This window comes from Protopterus annectens, chromosome 3.part0, assembly GCF_019279795.1.
Source record: "Protopterus annectens isolate FY-2018-M chromosome 3.part0, PAN1.0, whole genome shotgun sequence".
NCBI lineage: Eukaryota > Metazoa > Chordata > Ceratodontiformes > Protopteridae > Protopterus > Protopterus annectens.
In genome coordinates, this window is record NC_056731.1 from 33,108,910 (window position 1) to 33,126,962 (window position 18,053).

At 43.7% G+C, this 18,053-nt stretch overlaps 1 protein-coding gene across 1 annotated transcript in view; it reads right to left on the reverse strand.

Moving 5' to 3' along the window:
• The window catches only part of SPAG6 (sperm associated antigen 6), an 812,261-nt gene that overhangs the window by 743,550 nt on the left and 50,658 nt on the right, over positions 1 to 18,053 (reverse strand). The window lies entirely within an intron of this gene.

Below are 18,053 nucleotides of genomic sequence, written 5' to 3' on the forward strand. Positions count from 1 at the left end.
TAGCTATCTGCATTATATTCTGCCAAGGATATAACACCCGACTAGCATCTAAAGCTTCATGGCACCTTCCACCCAAACTTATCTTTTAATTAGCTTAGCTTGAGCTGCTTGACAGTTTGGGTGTGAGCTTCAGAGCTCTCCTGCCAACAGAGAAAGGGAACCTGAGCCTTGAAAGGACAAAGCTAGGATTAACAAAAATAAATGTCTACACCCTGGCATAAAAAACATATCAAACAACAAAAGGGATCGAGGGAGGGAGAAGCTTATGCAGCAGTGATCATTCCAGCATCTACTGTTACGGTACGTTCAACTTATACTGCTGTACTATATTCTTCTTATTAAGCAATATAGACTACCATAGCTAACTTTATTTTGGGAGATGGAAGGAAAATGGTCCAAGAGCCATGAGAGAATGGTCCTAGCAAAGCATGATCTAGACACAGGGAAGAAATCCAGCTTATACTACTTTGTGAAAGTATCAGTATGTACAGAGGACAAAGCAGCAGCTTCTAAAATGCTTCTAGAATCCAGCCCTTTCTGAAAAGACATAGAAGAAGCCAAGGACTTTGTAGAGTACACCTTGACCCTGCCTGGAATAGAATTGTTGTGGTGAGTATACAAAAAGGTAATAGCCATAGACAACTATTTGGAAATAGTCTGTTTGAACACAAGTTGTCCCTTCTTCTTACCTTCACAAGAAATGAACAATTAATCCAAACATCTGAAAGATTTAGTTTTGAGAAAAAGCATACAAACAGCAGCTAAAGCCTGGTAACGTATAAAAAAGTAGAATAAAACAAAAACAAATGATCGGTCACCATGGACAGCTTAAAAAAACTTTAATCAAAAGCAAAAGAAATACAAAAGCTGAGCGCTTTCAGGCAAAAGCCATTCTTCAGTTCTTAAAAGCACTCAGCAAAGCAACACTTAATAGCAGTAAGGAAACCACAAGGCAATGGCATAGAGAATCAACCAATGGACCCACAGCAGCAATTAAAAAATCTCCTTGCTCTGAGTGCTGGCTTTAAAGGAACAGTGCCATTTAAACCAGGCAAACTGTTAGCTCTTAACTTAACAGTCCATTTCATCTCAGCAAATTCAGTCCTCTGCACAATGTCCCCACCTCTTACTTCTTGTAATCAGTTGTATTACCATAAGCTTAAAACTATGCCCTGGAAAATCCTTTATGTGTCTTGCAAGTGCATTGGTTGTATTCTGTAGTCTAATGTCACAAAGGTGTTTCAAAACTCGATCCTTCAACAACATATTGGTTTTGAACAAAAAACCAAGAAAACCGAAAAACTACTAAAAATCTAAAGAAAAACGAGTTGAATGGTAGGAGAAAGCTGAAATAAGCAAATACGAATAACGTAATGCTAAAGCAGCTAAAAACTTTAATATGGTAAGCGCTTTCAGTGGTAAAAATATTCCACCTTCTTCAGACATATTGGTTTTGCCTACATAAAAACAAGAACACCCATCACATAAAGCAATGTATACCAAGTCCTTGCTCCTGCAATTTGCAAGCATTTAAATTGATTTATTTGTGTTGCATTGAATACTATCTAGCTGGAAGTTATGGCTCTGTTTTTTCAGTTAATGCTTATTAGAATTTAGTGCTTGTTAGAATTCCTGCATAGCCAGTGATAAGTGGGGATAGGTTCACTTCATTGATATTCAGTTTCTGCCTTATATAAGTGGCACATTCTGGATTATTTTCTGCTTAAATTCTGAGCTTTGGCTGGCTAAGACCTACCTGCAATCAACTGGACGTATAAGTGAATTTAAGTAAATTTTTATCTGCACTTTTTTCAAATAATACAGCATTTAAATTGATGTATTTGTGTTGCATTGAATACTATCTAGCTGAAAGTTGTGGCTCTGTTTTTTCAGTTAGTTCCCCATTCACCCTCCCTGCTTTTGTTTTGGTGTTACTCTTGGTGGCTTTGAAACTGCCCGCCCTTCTTGTAAATCTGCATTTGGATACTCCTCCTGGGCCCATCTCATTTGCTCACTCAAAATAAATAAATAAATAAATAAATAAATTGCACTTTATTCATCTGCTTTTACTGTATTTGTGTTTCTTCCTACTTTATTACTTTATTTTGCTTTTGCGTCATCTTAAAAGTACTCAATTATATTTATTACTGCTTGGCATAACTATTATCCAAAGCCTTTTGGTTTAAGCACTTGGGCTTCAGACCAGTTGTTTTACATTAAGAAGGTTTGTGGTCTGCACTGTTGTGGCAGGACAGGTAGCTTATATCCTTCTAAGTTGGGAACTGCTGATAGAAGGCTCAGTGTCTGTTATTCTAAAAGTGTATTAGTTCTGGTTTAAGTACTTGGGTTTTAGGTCAGTCATTTTACATTAAGAAGGTTTGTGGTCTGCACTCTTGTGGGAGGAGAGGCTGGACTCTGCCCTTCTGAGCTGGATATTTCTGGTTAGAGGCTTATAGTGCCTGCATATCTGAACTGTTTCTTACTAAAATTGGTGTGCCTTGTTTGCTGTCGCATAAACTAGATTCAGGCCTGCTGAATCTAGCTTTGTTTGTATAACTTGAGCACTAATCCAGGCCTTCTTTTTTGGAGAAGGTTCCCCTGCACCCCAGTGACAGGAGTGTGCAGTTAGAACTTGTCTGATTGAAAACTACAGGAATAGGGCTCAGTTTTGAGATTTTTTACTGGTTAATTGGGTAATTTGTTTAAAAGCCTTTTCTGATTGCTTGTAGTCATTTAAAGCTGTTTTAAGTGTATTTTTTACTGTTTATAGTCATTTAAAGCTGTTTTAAGTGTACCTTTTACTGTTTTTGCCTTATCTTTAAAAAAAAAAATTGCCTTGTTTCCCACCTTTCTAAGCTAGTATAGTCCAGTTTTCAGGCTAGTGCTGAATTCAAGGCTGTGTTACAAGTTTCTGAGTTGCCCATACCTTACTTAGATAGAAGGAGGTTTCTCTGTTCACCTGTGAGAAAGGGAGCTTTGAGCAGCCATCTGTCCCTGGAGGAGTGGTTCCAGCCCAGACGTTAGTAGTTTATAGGTCATTTGGGCTAATTTCCATCTTTTTCATTTCCCTGCTGTAAAAACCACGTTTGCACAGTTTTGCACATCTGGGCAGTGCCGGTTAGCTAGGGCTAAATTATTCCCAGCTCCACCAAGTCTCCTCTTCAGTTTTTCCCTTGAAAGTAGTCTAACTCTCAATCTAAGCACTTAAAAAGCATCCTACAGTCCAGCACCTGCTCAGACCAAATAGCAAGCACTAATATACCCCGACACTTAATTGCTCAGCAGAGCAAGGCTCATTATTCATCCCTCACCAACCAAGCGATTAAGCAACTCACCCTACTATTCAGGCATGACCAAAGGGCAATTTCAGGTATACTCTGCAGTCCAGCTGGTGAACTTGAATATCCTGAGGCAATGTTACAACTGCCTCATGTACACAGACAACCCTCTCCTCCTACCACAAAACATTAACATATGCAAGATTCAATTATATAGCTAAATTGGAGGCTAAGCTCTCTCCACCCAAGACTGGAACAGGCAGTCATGAGGAGAAGGTTAACACTTGCACCACACCTCCAGCCTCACACAGACATACTAAACCAGCACTGGCAAAAAATACACATAAATACACAAAATCATACTCGGAGGCTATAAATAAAAACCTGCAAAAGCATCAGAGACCTCCAAAGCAGACACCCAAAAAACCTGCACCTCCCGTCACAAACCAGACAACACATAAAACACAAAATCAGTGTGCCGCACAATCACAGCCCTTAAGGTGAAATAACATACCTAACACACTAGTAATAGGTGACTCTATAGTCAGGCACACTGACATCCCACTAACTAGGCTGGACAAGGAGAAGGTTACTGTTAGCTGCCTGTCGGCAGCCAGAATCCGACACATAGCACAAGCACTCAGGTCACTCCAGAACAAGTACAAATATGACTCTGTTATTGTTCATGTTGGTGTGAATCACCTGAGACGTTCCTCCCTGGACTACATGAAAAGAGACATGGAAGAGCTCTCTGACCATGTAGCCCAGGCGGGTATGACCCTGACCCTGAGTAGCATCCTGCCCTCACCAAGAATGATACCGCAGTATAGAGAAAAAATTATTAATTTCAACAATTGGCTAAGCTTTTGATGTCATTTAAAGGGGATCCAGTGTCTGTTAGCCTGGGACGACATGCTCGATAAGCCTCGTTGCTTCACAAGAGATGGCTTGCACCTGTCACCCCTAGGTTTTCGAATACTGGCCAAGGCTCTTGCTGCCCCCATAGTGCCTTTTTTAGGCAAGGCTCAAAAGTCAAACCCACCTCCGTAAACAGCACAAATAAAAAAATGAGGGTTATGCTACTCAATGCCAAGAGTTTAAATCTCAAAATGCATGCACTCAAAGCACTCCTCGGTATGGAGAACGTCGACATCTGTGCAGTAACTGAAACCTGGTTCAAGGCTATACAGAGCACCCCAGCACTACCGGGCTACAACTCATACCACACATTTCGGCCACAGAACATGGAACGAAACACAAAAGAAGGGGGTGTATCCATACTCATCAAGGATAGCTACACCTTCAGGTTAGTGGCGCAGCATGATATCTCTGAGATCACCATGTGCAACTAACATCAGGCAAATCTGCAATGCAAATTGTGGCCTGCTACAGATCACCCTCCATGACCCAGGACCACCACTCCACCTTTCTGGAGACACTGGAAAACATGAAGATCCTACCGAACACCCTGATATTGGACGTTTTCAATTAACCTACTGTTAACTGGGAAAAGTACTCAAGTACAAGCTCCCAGGTCCAGCGCTTCCTGGAATTTATCAACTCAAATGCCCTGGATCAGCTGGTAAACTCCCCTACCAGAGGTGAAAACATATTAGACCTGGTCATCACCAACATGGGCGACAGGTGTTCCACACCAGAGGTCAGCCCGTCACTGGTTAGATCAGACCATAAACTAATCACTTTGGATGTCCACACCACACCACCACCCCCAACCAAGGAAACCACAGTGAGAAACTTTTCTATAGCAAACTTCACCTTACTTAAGACAGAGGTGGTAAGTTTCACAGCCCCCACGCTAACGGATAACAGTGCCCAAGATGCAGGAACCTTTACAAATGCACTCTATGAGCACCTACAAGGATGCATGGATCATGCCATCCCTAGCAAAACCAAGACTCACTCCCCTAAGAGAAGGTAACCAGTCTGGTAGACCCCTGCTATAAACAGGCTATACAATAGAAGGAGGGAACTAGTTCAGAAAAAAAGCAAGTCCCAAGAAGGAAAGACATCCCTGATCAGTATCAGTAAGAAACTAAGATCCCCTCATAAAATCATCCAAGGCTAACTTCGAAAGAAAAATAGCCAAGGATTCAATAAATAACCACAAAGCCTTCTTTAGCTATGTCAAGAATCTAAGTGGCAACTCGCAGATATGCTCTGAGCTAGTGCAAAATAGCACAAAATATACTGAACCTACTGATATTGCCAACATCCTGGCAGATAGATTCAGTGCAAACTTCACCTCCCTCTCACCCCCAAAAGGGCCCACAACAATACCGGAAAAGTGTAGTGTCCCGGAAATCACAGAAGCACAGGTGAAAACAGCCCTTTCAACAGCCAAAAGCACAGTATCAATGGGGCCAGATGGTGCCCCAGGCTGCATCTTGCATGAACTACAGAACGAACTAGCCCCCCACTTAAACACACTGTTCAACCTCAGCCTCGCCACAGGCTATGTGCTCATGGAATGGCGCACAGCAATGGTTATTCTGCTCCACAAATGAGGGGCCACAACTGACCCTGGTTACTATCGCCCCATATGTCTGACTACCCTGGTCTGCAAGGCTATGGAGCACATCATCATAGAAGTCATTAACAAAGACATTGGGAACCTCCAAACACTTAACCCGACCCAGTTCGGATTTGTTAAGGGCAGATCATGCCTACTAAACCTGGTTGACTTCTTCGAGACAGTCACCAAGGCCATAGATGAGGGTAAGGTGGTTCACACAGCCTACCTTGACCTTGCCAAGGCTTTTGACACCATTCCCCACTCGGGAATTACAGAAAACCTCACCAGCCTGAACATAAACCCCTACGTCATGAGATGGGTTGCCAACTGGCTTACAGACAGAACTCACACGGTAAGAATAGTGGGCTCAAGGTCAGACTCTAAACCAGTCACAAGTGATGTCCTACAAGGTTCGGTCCTGGGACCCCTACTGTTTGGCATACACTTCTCAGAAGTACAGACAAACACAGGAGGACTATGGCTAACCAAGTTCGCTGATGACTGCAAACTGACAGCCATAACTGACTCTCCGGCTGACACGGACATTCTCCAAAAGGGCCTTACTGAGACGGACATCTGGTTTCAAAGTCACGGTCTCAAGCTAAATGCCAAAAAATGCATTGTCATCCCATTTGGGAAAAACAAAACACCCATGAATTACCACATAGGTGGCAGTCCCCTTAATACAGAAGAGGTAATAAGAGATCTGGGGACCCAGGTAGATAGTAATCTCTCCTTTGGCAATCATATTGCCAAAGTAGTTAGGAAATCCTTCTATGTAGCCCATCTAATTACTAAAGGGTTCGCATCTAGAAATAAAGAGGTTATAGTGCCCCTCTAATCGTCACTCATCAGACCCATCACAGAGTACAATGCCCCATTTTGGATGTACCTCACAAGACACTTCCAACAGTTGGAAAGACCACAAAAGTACCTCACCAAGAGGATTACTGGCCTCAAACATATGTCTTATGCAGCCCGACTGGAAAAACTCTGGCTGTACTCAGTGGCATATCGCTTACTCAGAGGTGATCTCTGCCTGACTTACAAAGCCATGTCCACCTCAGAACTGATGGACATGCTCCACCTAAAGAAATCCAAGTCACTGCAAGTCACTCGCTCTAGTGAGCTAAACCTCGCCACAACAATAAATAGAACATGCTGGAGGGATAGATTCCTGTCACAGAGACTCCCCATGCTTTAGAACAAAATTCCTAACTACATTAGACAGAGCCACTCACTAAAACTCTTCAAGAGAAACCTTGACGAGTGGATGGGTAACAGAAAATACACCCCTGGGATCACTTCATTGGCTCTTCTTGACAGAGGCTCAGTTAATTAATCAATGGGGTAGTGAAAGCTGACACACTCTGGCTAGGCTTATAAATCCCCTCGGGCAGATAGCCTAGTACCTACCTATGAACCTATGAACATAGCCTAAAATCAAAAACTTGTCCAGAGCTTGGATGGTGAAAAAACTTGCAGAAGAAATACACACATAAACCTTGCACAATCTCCAAGGAAAAGTACCAAACTTATCGGTCACAGAGGCAGAGCTTGCTCTAGTATACAAATCTCTACAACACAACTACCTCCTAAGGCAAAGAGCATTCCTGAAGCTAAAGCAGGGAGAAAGACCAACAACCCTGGATATGTTCTCATCAAGCCTTAAAATGGGCCAATGTTTCTGAATAATGTCACAGACAATCCTGGTATCACCTGAATATGTCAGAGTCATACGAGTGGTATTTACTGGGTGACGAGGACACTCCGATGGTAAATCTGCCTTTCTCATAAAATAGGGGACCCCACTAGTGGAACGGATGGTCAAGTTTTCATGCAAATGTTTCTCAACCTCTTGACTTTTGTAACCCCTGTCAACGAAATTACTCACCAGATTCTCAGTGGCTGTTACATCATTTGTATGCAACCTAAAGGTCCTTAAAAACTGACTCTTCATCACTGAATAATAAATGTGTGCTGGCTGCAGACTGGAAAGGTGCAACAAAGCAAACATTTTTTTTCTAAATAACCAACACTACCATCTTCATATATCACAAGACGTACATCCAAAAAATCTATACTGTCACTTGAGTCCACACTGGTAAACTTAAGAAATGTAGTGGAGCTGTTCAAGAACTGAATGAAACTTTTAGTTATGTACTCACCATAACTTCAGATGTTTGGGATCCATCTCGCCTACATTCTGAATGATGGGTTCGGAGCCGATCCCTCGGCTCCGACTCGGCACGCTTATGCCAAAGAGCGAAGTCTCTTATTGGCTGAGCTTACTATATCCCAGGATGCACCACTGCCAGTCCCCCAGATCTAGTTTGTCCGCATACATGCACACATGCATACCCTGCTTATATAACATCGTCAGATGAAACAAGATAAAAACAGTGGAGCTCAAAACCGTTCCATCTCTTCTGATCTGCAAGGCAGGGGGAAGGCGGGTGGGTATCAGGAATGTAAGGGAGATGGATCCCAAACATCTGAAGTTATGGTGAGTACATAACTAAAAGATGTTATGTGATCCTATCTCGCCTACATTCTGAATGATGGGACAGCGTCCCTAGCACCTGAATCCTGGGTGGCTCACTGGAAAACACTCCTGAGTACCGTGGAACCAAATGATGCTCGTCCTTTAGATGCCACATCCAATTTGTAATGGGAAATGAAAGTGCGGGTTGGACCAAGTAGCCGCAGCACAAATTTCCGAAATAGCGAGCTTGGAATGAAAGGCTATAGAAGTAGCCATAGCTCTGGTAGAATGAGCTTTGATAGATGATGTAAGATGTTTATTCGAAGAAGAATAGGCCTGAGTTATGCAATCTCTGATCCATTTTGAGATTGTAGCTTTTGTAATGGTCTGGCCCAATTTATTATCTGAGAAGGACACAAACAACTGGTCTGACTTACGAAGTTGTCGAGTCCTGTCTAAATAGAAGCGTAATTGTCTGTGAACATCCAATTTATGGAGAGTATATTCTGCTTCATTAGAGAATTTTGGAAAGAAAACTGGTAGCTCTAGAGATTGTTGAAGACAGAAACTAGAACAGACTTTGGGGACAAAGGATGGATTAGGCCTAAGTGATACTCTATCCTTGTGGAAAATCAAGTACGGTGGTTTAATAGACAGGGCTTGAAGCTCTGAGACTCTCCTTGCAGAGGTAATAGCCACTAAGAATGCCGTTTTCCAAGACAGATATTTTATTTGCATGTAGCAGCCGGTTCAAAAGGGGGAGATGTTAATGCACGAAGCACCAAAACAAGATCCCACGGAGGTGCAGGATGTATAACTGGTGGTCTTAACAGACTGGCACCTTTAATGAACGTTTTACATAGTCTGCTGCTCATCAAAGGAGGATCCGTGGATTCATGGAATTTCGAGATAGCAGCTAGTTGGACTTTAATAGTTGAGACAGAAGATCCCTGAATAAACAGGGATGTTAAGAATTTCAAAACCTCTGGAACAGGACCAGTGATAGGGTCTAAGCCCTTGAGTTGAGCTCCAGATAGCAAACCTCTTCCACTTACTGAGGTACAATTTGTTAGTGGTGGGTTTGTGGGTCAAGATAAAATGTGAACAACTTCCGGGTCTAGTGTGTGCCTTCTAACTAAGGTTGGAAGTGGAGGAGCCAAGCTGTCAATTTTGAGATTGAAGGGACTGATGCCAATGTCCCGACTGATGGATTAGCAAATCCGGGATCAGGTCCAAGGTCCACGGATCGTCCACTGCATGCTTTTTCAGGTAAGGAAACCATATCTGACGAGGCCAGTATGGGGCAATCAGAATCATTGAAGACCCCAGTTGAGAAGCTTTTTGAATAACTTTTGGAAGGAGTGGAATTGGAGGAAAGGCATAAAGTAGCCCTGTTGGCCAAGGTTGTGCTAGAGCATCCATGGCTGGTACTTCCTGATGTGGAATCAAGGAGAAGAACTTCTGGCACTTGGTGTTTTGTGGCGTTGCAAATAGGTCGCAGCACGGCGTCCCCCATCTCTTGAAACCTGAGCTGCTATTGTGCGGTTTAGAGACCATTCGTGAGGAGAAAGAATTGTCCTGCTTAATTTGTCCGCCAATACATTTGATTTTCCCGGGATGTGGGTCGCTACCAAGAAGCGGTTGGTAGCTACAGCCCATTCCCACACTCTCATGGCCTCTCTGCAAAGGGGATACGATCTGGTCCCTCCTTGTTTGTTCAGATACCAAACCACCGACATGTTGTCTGTGTGGATGGCGATGATGCCTTGTGGAAGAAACTTGTGTAAGGCCTGTAGGGATAGAAGTACAGCCCTCATCTCCAACACGTTGATGTGGAGAAGAGCTTGGTGCGGGAGCCAGGAGCCCTGAACTAGCCTGCCCAGACAATGCCCCCCCCACCCTATCTGGGAGGCATCTGTCGTCAGGGTAACTACTGGAGGGGGGAGAACAAAGGGTTTTCCCTGATCCAAGTTGGATGTCTGAAGCCACCAGCGAAGGTCCCTTTTGCATATTTCCGTAATCATGATGTGATGATTGAGGGGAAGATCCTGAAAGGACCATTGAGTTGACAAGAGCCACTGAAGAATCCTCATGTGTAATCTTGCTAGGGGAACTAAAAGAACCGTGGCAGACATTGAGCCTAAAACCTGTAGGACCATCCTGGCTGGGGCTTTGGATCTCGAGATCAGAGCTAGAACTTGGCCCTGTAAGATTCGGATCCTTTCGGCAGGAAGAAAGACTCGCATCAATCTTGAGTCTATCTCTGCCCCTATAAACTTTATGCGTTGAGAGGGCAGCAAGACAGACTTTGACCAATTGAATGTAATCCCTAGGGAAACACCCAGGGAGATGGTGGCTTTGAGGTTGTCCATTAGTAGATGCCTGGTGGTGGCAGTCAGGAGCCAGTCGTCGAGATAGGGAAACACTTGGAATCCAAGACTTCTCAGGTGAGCCGTCACTACTGCCAAACACTTGGTGAACACCCTGGGGGCTGTGGTGAGACCAAAGGGCAGAGCACAAAATTGGTAATGACTGACTCCCAGGCTGAAGCGCAGATACCTTCTGGACGCCTGATGTATCGGTATGTGATAATAGGCGTCCTTGAGGTCTATGGAGCACATCCAAACATCCTTCTCCAACAACGGGAGAATGGATTGTAACGTGACCATTCGGAATCTGGATTTCGTTATGGATTGGTTCAGTCTGCTGAGATCCAATATTGGTCTCAGGTCCCCTGTCTTTTTTGGCACTAAAAAGAACCTGGAGTAATTTCCTGATCCGATCTGGTCTGTGGGGACCGGTTGGATGACTCCTTTTTCTAGCAGCTTTAAAGCTTCTGCGGCTGCTATTTCCCTTTGACTGGGTGGTGGGTCCAGGATTCTCTTGGACGGAGGGGGTGAGTCTTTGAATGGGATGGTGTAACCTCCGGCAATGATCCGAAGCACCCATCTGTCCTGAGTGATTGACTCCCAGGCTTCTAGGTGCTTGGCAAGCGACACCCGACTGGCTCGAGCAGCACAGCCGGGCAATCCCTCATGTCGTGTGGGAGGCTGAAGAGCTACGAAAGGACTCGCGGTCTCCAGAATTGCGGGGCCCTCTGCCGCCTCTGGGACGGCGTCTCCCTGAAAAATTTCCCCGCCCTCTGCCTCTGGACGGGAATCTTCCTGCTGTTGGGAGAAAAACTTGCGAGATTTTCGAACCACATTTTCCCCTCCTTTGGCCTTGGGGTAAGGCCGAAGGGAGTGGAATAACGGGCCCCTCACGGCAGATAACGTTTTCCCTCTTGCTCACAGCGGGTAAGGGTGTCTTTCACCTTGGGTCCAAACAGTGAGGACCCATCAAAGGGAGCGTCGGAAGGAAGACTTGAAGGCCTCCGCAAACTGACACAAGCGGAGCCAGGCTTGTCTCACGAGAGCCACGCCTGTGCCTGCGCTCTACCGCCCCTTCGGCCGCATAGGAAATGAGCCTCATGGACGAGTTAGAAATTGACGTAAGGATAGCCAACTGAGAGCTAACCGACTGGGCTAGCTGCTCAGGTAGGTTACCGAGAGGAATCTGACAACTCCTTGACCAGGTCCCTCTGAAGCCTTGTAAAAAGTGCCAAATAGTTCAGAGACCTTAAGGTAAAGGCCGCTGAAGTCAGGGTGCGCTTCCGTGCCTATCCATACTCCTAGACTCCTTATTAGGAGGATGGATAGACGTTGAAGCCCCTGCCACGTCCTGTTGTGTAGCAGATGCCACCACCATGGCATCTACAGCCACGCCTTTAGTAAGGAACTCCTTCGGAGGGAGCAGATAAGAATTTATTTGGACGAGAAGGGACTGGTTCCACAGTATCTGGATGTTCCCACGCCCTTGACAAACTAAATCCAGAAGCTCGTCAAGGGCGGAGACACCCAGGAGGCGGAGGGCTGAGCCCCAAAGGCCTTGAGGAGCACTGATTCGTCAGCAGAGGGGGTTTGGATATCCAGCCGCCTCGTTGTTTGAGGATCTCTAAGATGTCTGCAAATGAGACATCATCTGAGGGCGACTGGGACCCCTCCGCATCATCCATATCAGTGTCCGATGTAATAGACTCGGGAGTCCACGTGCTTCCTCTTGCACGATCTCTTCCTTGGGGGTTCCTCTGAAGATAACTCGAAGAACCCTCAGGAGGAGGGAACCCCACTGGGGGTAACCTCAGGCCTCGGGGCTCCACTGGTTACAGACAGGGGAACTGCCAAAGACCCAGTCTCCACGCCCAGGGAAGGTGCTGGTAAAACCGGGGAGATGGCCGAAGAGGACTTGGCCAAGGCACTCCTCATGGCCCTGAAAGCGGACCCCAGAATGGTGGGAGTGTCCGGACCCCGGAGCCGTAATAGCCGACGGGAGTCCCGCAGCCGAAGCACCGAGGGGGAGGCTCGGAACCGAAAGCATAGGTCCCGAAACATCACCCCCGGGTCCAGCCGAAGAAGTCCGCGTACTAAACTCGGACCCGAAGGCCCGGGTTGGAGTAAGGGTCGGAGCCGACCCTAAAATCTCCATCGGCTCCAACAGCACCTGCTCCGACGGAGCCGAAGCGGTCGGAGGAGGAATGGTAACGGGGTGGGCCAAGGTCATCGGCTCCGAAACCAGCTGGGTCGGAACCGAAACAAATTTTTGGAAGACTGGGGACTGGAACAGTCTTTGGAGCACCCTGTCGATATCAGAATCCGACATCCTCGAAGACCGAGAGGAAACAGAGCGGGTTCGAAGGCCTCTCCATCGGCCCCAAAGGGCTAGGGGACCGGCTCGAGGTGACTCGATGAGTATCGGCGCCGAGGAATACTCACAGCAGATTCCATCGGTGCCGAGGTAGACTTCGGCCGAGGAGGAAGTGTCTGAGCGGGCGACCCTTGTCGGCTCCGAGAGCAGCGGAGCCGACGAAGGTGACCCGCCTCTCGATGCCCCAGCCATCGGCTCCGAAGCCATAGGGGGCGACACTGGGGGCATCGAGGCAGACTGTTCAACCTCGGCTCCGAAGTCTTTGGAGCCGAAGGAGAGGCCTGCCTAAGTTTCTTGGCAGTCGGATCCGACGGACTGGTCGGAACCGAAGCCCTTTTCTTTTTGGCCGGAGCCGGAGAGGATGCCAAGGCTTCTTCAAAGGAGGGTTTGACTAACCCCTTAAGAATCAATTTATTTTTCCTCTCCTGGAGGACCCTTGAGGAAAAAGCATGACATACACTACATGACTCCTGAAGTGCTTTGCCCCGAGACAATATACACAGAGCGAATGATCGTCTGTGATAGACATTTTAAACCCACATTTCGAACATTTTTTAAAACCCGAAGGCCTAGGGGTTTGAGACATGATGTTATACAATTCAAGTCGCTTACACAGAAGTAAACAAACTAAATTTCACTGATAATAAAGCTATGCTTACAGTAATAGCTTAATATAACACTCCTGAACAAAGTATAGGGAACTCTAAACTAACTAAGGTATTACTAGAGACCCTGTATTGAAGGTTGACAGTCCGGAAAGGCCCTGGATGGAGGGGGGCCGAAAACAAACTCAACCCAATCACACACAACAATTTTTCAATCCAAAACGTACACAAAGTTAGCGATAGCTGTTAAAACAGCTTTTGGTAGCAAAAACAGCAAAAAACTGACAGAAAGTTAGTTAATAAAAACTACTCAGCCCAGCCAGCTCGAGACCACGTCTTCGCAGGGAAGCGGCAAACGAGATCTGGGGGACTGGCAGTGGTGCATCCTGGGATATAGTAAGCTCAGCCAATAAGAGACTTCGCTCTTTGGCATAAGCGTGCCGAGTCGGAGCCGAGGGATCGGCTCCGAACCCATCATTCAGAATGTAGGCGAGATAGGATCACATAACATCTATTCATTTCCAAAACAGTCCCCTTCCATAAAAGAAAAACATCATCTATGAAATATTTAAAGTACACTATATGCTGTTTAAAATTATTGTTAGAAAACATGAACTCCTCCTCCCATCCAGCCATCACCAAGTTTGCATAACTGTTCACACAGGGGGTCCCCATAGTCACCCCAACTCTCTATAAAAAGAACTCGTTATCAAAGAGAAAGACATTATTCTTAAGAATAAGGTCAAGAACAGAGCAAACCAACTAAATCTGGTGGACAGGCCAATCAGTTCTAATAATGAGATATGTTCTAACAATCTCAATCCCAACATCATTAGGAATTGAGGTAAATAAAGTTCAAATGTCAAGTATAACCATAAGGCAGCTCCTGGCATCACCAACAGCCTCCAGACATTGAGAAAAATAGCATAAAAAACCTTTGTGTCCGTAAGGACTGTGCATCAACCACAGGTCTAATGGTCTTTTCAATATAAATAGACAATGTTTCTGTGACCCAACCTCGTCCTGAAACAATAGGGTGCATAGGTGGGGCAATCAAGCTCTTGTAGATCTTAGGTAAATCATGAATGATTGGTATAACAGACAAATCAACCAGGAAATACTCATATAAGTCACTCGGTATAATACCAGACAAATGGAGATTACAGAAGGATTTATTGACATGTCTTATTAGTCTCTGCACATCAAAATATGTAACCTTTTTGTAAATAGATTGATCATGATGCATTGCTCTCATGGTACCAACATATGCAGATTTATCAAACACCACAATAGCCTCACCTTTATCAGCAGATTGGAAATACAAATCAGTATGAGAACTAAGTTCAGAAAGGGCAAGTCTCTCATCATGTGTCTATTCTCAAAGGCCTCCTATAGATTGTTCTCACAAACATTCAAGAATGTCTCAAGCTGTGGATGCAAAGATGGAACAAAGGTACTAGGTCTTTTAAAAGCAATATTATCTTGAGTGTTGGTATCAGAAAACAGAGTCTTGAGCATGATGTTACGTACAAATAATCTCAAGTCAGTGATAAAGTCACTAACATCACACTTACTGGCAGAAATAAATGAAAGGCCTTTGTTCAAAACAGAGAGGTGAGACTCAGTCAGTTTAACAGAAGGGAGACTAAACACTAAAGACTTCTCAGCTACTTCTTTCTAAGATCATTCTGTCTGGGGATGCCTTGCGCTTCATCCGCCCTCTGCTTATACAAAGCAGTTCTTGAACATTTACACTGTATGTCACTCAAATGCAATTCAATTCTTTATTTAAAAGGTCGAGAAGTCTGCCCACATAATAAGCACCGCACTGACATGCGGCTAAATAAACTGCCCATTCACTAGTACACATGATCAAATGTCTAATATTGAACACCCTAGGGGTATGAACGGAAGTGAAGGACTTAGCTCTAGAAACCACCTTACAATATGAATAATTTCCACAAAACATACAGCCAACCAACTTATGTGATCTAGTCAAATAAGTATACTTATACTATACTTTTCTTAAAACTGGAAAGATAGTCTCCTATAATCCTACCCCTGCAATAGCCATATAGGCAATTATTATCCAGATGACCAAAAAAAGGATCCGATTTTAAGACAAAACAATATTAATTGACCACTACTTTAAACTTGAAGGTAGTAGTCCCAAAAGTGGTAATTAAATGGGGTTTAGCTAAAACCTCCTCCATTTGCTGTACACCTATATCCTCATTCCCAACAAACTTATCTAAAACAACGTCCCTAAAGTGCTGCAAAGCCATGCTGTGAGCAGATTTGACCACTTTTTCTGAATAACTCCTATGTATAAATCTACTTCTCATGTTTAGGACTTCCTGCTAAAATATCGTATCAGTACTGCAAATATGTTTTAATCTTAAAAACTGGGATTTAGGAATATTTTGAATCATATGTTGGGATGGCAGCTCTCAGCATGCAGTAAAAAATTCTTAGTGAATGGTTTATGCAGTATAGGCTGGTAACAATTGTCCCATCAATCAATTTAGTGACATTAACATCCAAGAAATCCATGTTAAATAAATCTAATTTCGCAATAAACCTCAAACTAAAACAACTGGAATTCAAATACTGAACAAAATGTTCCCATGTTTCAATAGAACCACACCACATTGCCCAACAATAATCCAAGTAGTGTCACCACATAACTAAATACCTAGAAAAAAATTATCATTATAAATTAAAGTCTTAGATATGCTATAAATAAATTTGCATAAATCAGGGTGAAAGATGCCCTCATAGCAGTGCCCTAGTTCTGCAAATACCAATAAGCCCTATATCTAAACACATTGTGTTCTAACACAATATCCAGCACCTTTAACATAAACCGAATCTGGATTTCAGAATATATCTTTGAATGCTCCAGCCAATATTTAACTGCCAGTAAACCGCCTTGATGGGGTATAATGGTATATAAAGAGTGTACATCTATGGTACACATATATGGATTCACTGGTAATTGTAAATTACCACAGCGACTGAATTCCAAGCTTTTATTGTCAACCAACAACAGTCTTTGCCAACAGGTTTAGCGCTTTCATCCAAACACTATTAGGACTTCCCCAGAAGAAGAAAAGACTGTTGCTGGTTGACAATAAAAGCTTGGAATTCAGTTCCTGTGGCCAGTGGTTCTTCTGTTGTTACTGTTGGACATTTGTAAATTATTCATAAGTATAAGAAACTCATTGGTGTCTTTAATATGGGCCTTAACAAGACAAAAGTGGCTTGAGCTTGTTTTCCAAATACGCTGACAAAGGTTCAGTGAGTGAGCCCCTACCAGAAACAATAGGTCTGCAAGGAGGATTAAGAACTGACTTGTGAATCTTAGGTAGAATGAAAAAATAATGAGGTTTGGGTGCATCCACCATTAACTGATTTAATAAAGCTTCTGTGATGACACCCTTCATCTTCATTTCAGTCAAAAAAAATCTATATAAGTTTTAAATTCTAAAGTTGGATCATGGGGTAACTTACAGTATGAAGTCATGTCATTAAGTTGTCTAATTACCTCAAAATCATAGTCCACTCCATTCCAAATAACAATAGCACCACCCTTGTTGGCATTCATGATATTCACACTACTATTATTTCTAAGATTATTTAATGCAACCTTTTCTTCCTTAGTCAAATTATGGCTAAAGTTTCTAAAAACATAATTTTGGTTCACATGTAGTTCATCAATAACCTGTTGCTCAAATAGCTGAACTACTGGATGACAGGGTGGCAGAAAATTTGACTTTTTGAACCTGAATGAATTATCTATTCTATTATTAGCATCATATCATTGTGAAAAAAATACTTCGAATTCAAACAACAAAACTGTTTAATATCCATTACAAAAGAATATTGAGAAAAAATGACGGAATGAATCCCAAACTTTTCTTTAATACCCTAATTTCATCCTGATTAAAAGAATGGGTAGTCAAATTCACTACCAGTTGGTTCTCATCATTGACATAAGTATTAAATATGTTAGTCACATGCTCAGTATTCACATCTGCATTAATCTCCTGAATTTGTTTTCGATTCTTACTCCTGTGCTTTCTCAAGCCCCTTCTAAAGGGCCCATCAGGGGTGGTTCATGCTATTGGACTGCAGGACTGCAGCACCTCCAGCTGTAAAAAGAAAAAAACAAAATAAAACAGACGAAAAGGAAAAATGAAAATTAAAACAAAATGAATAGCGAGTCCCTGAACTCCACACATACGTCCTCAGCGTTCCCGGAACTCTGCATGCATGCATGCAGGAATCCGGACTGCCGTTTAACCAGTGCGGATTAGAAGAAGGTATCAGACTTACAGAAATGCCTAGAAGTCTATGCAGTTACAACCGCATAGATTGGAAGGGAATCGGACTGCAACATCTGCAGG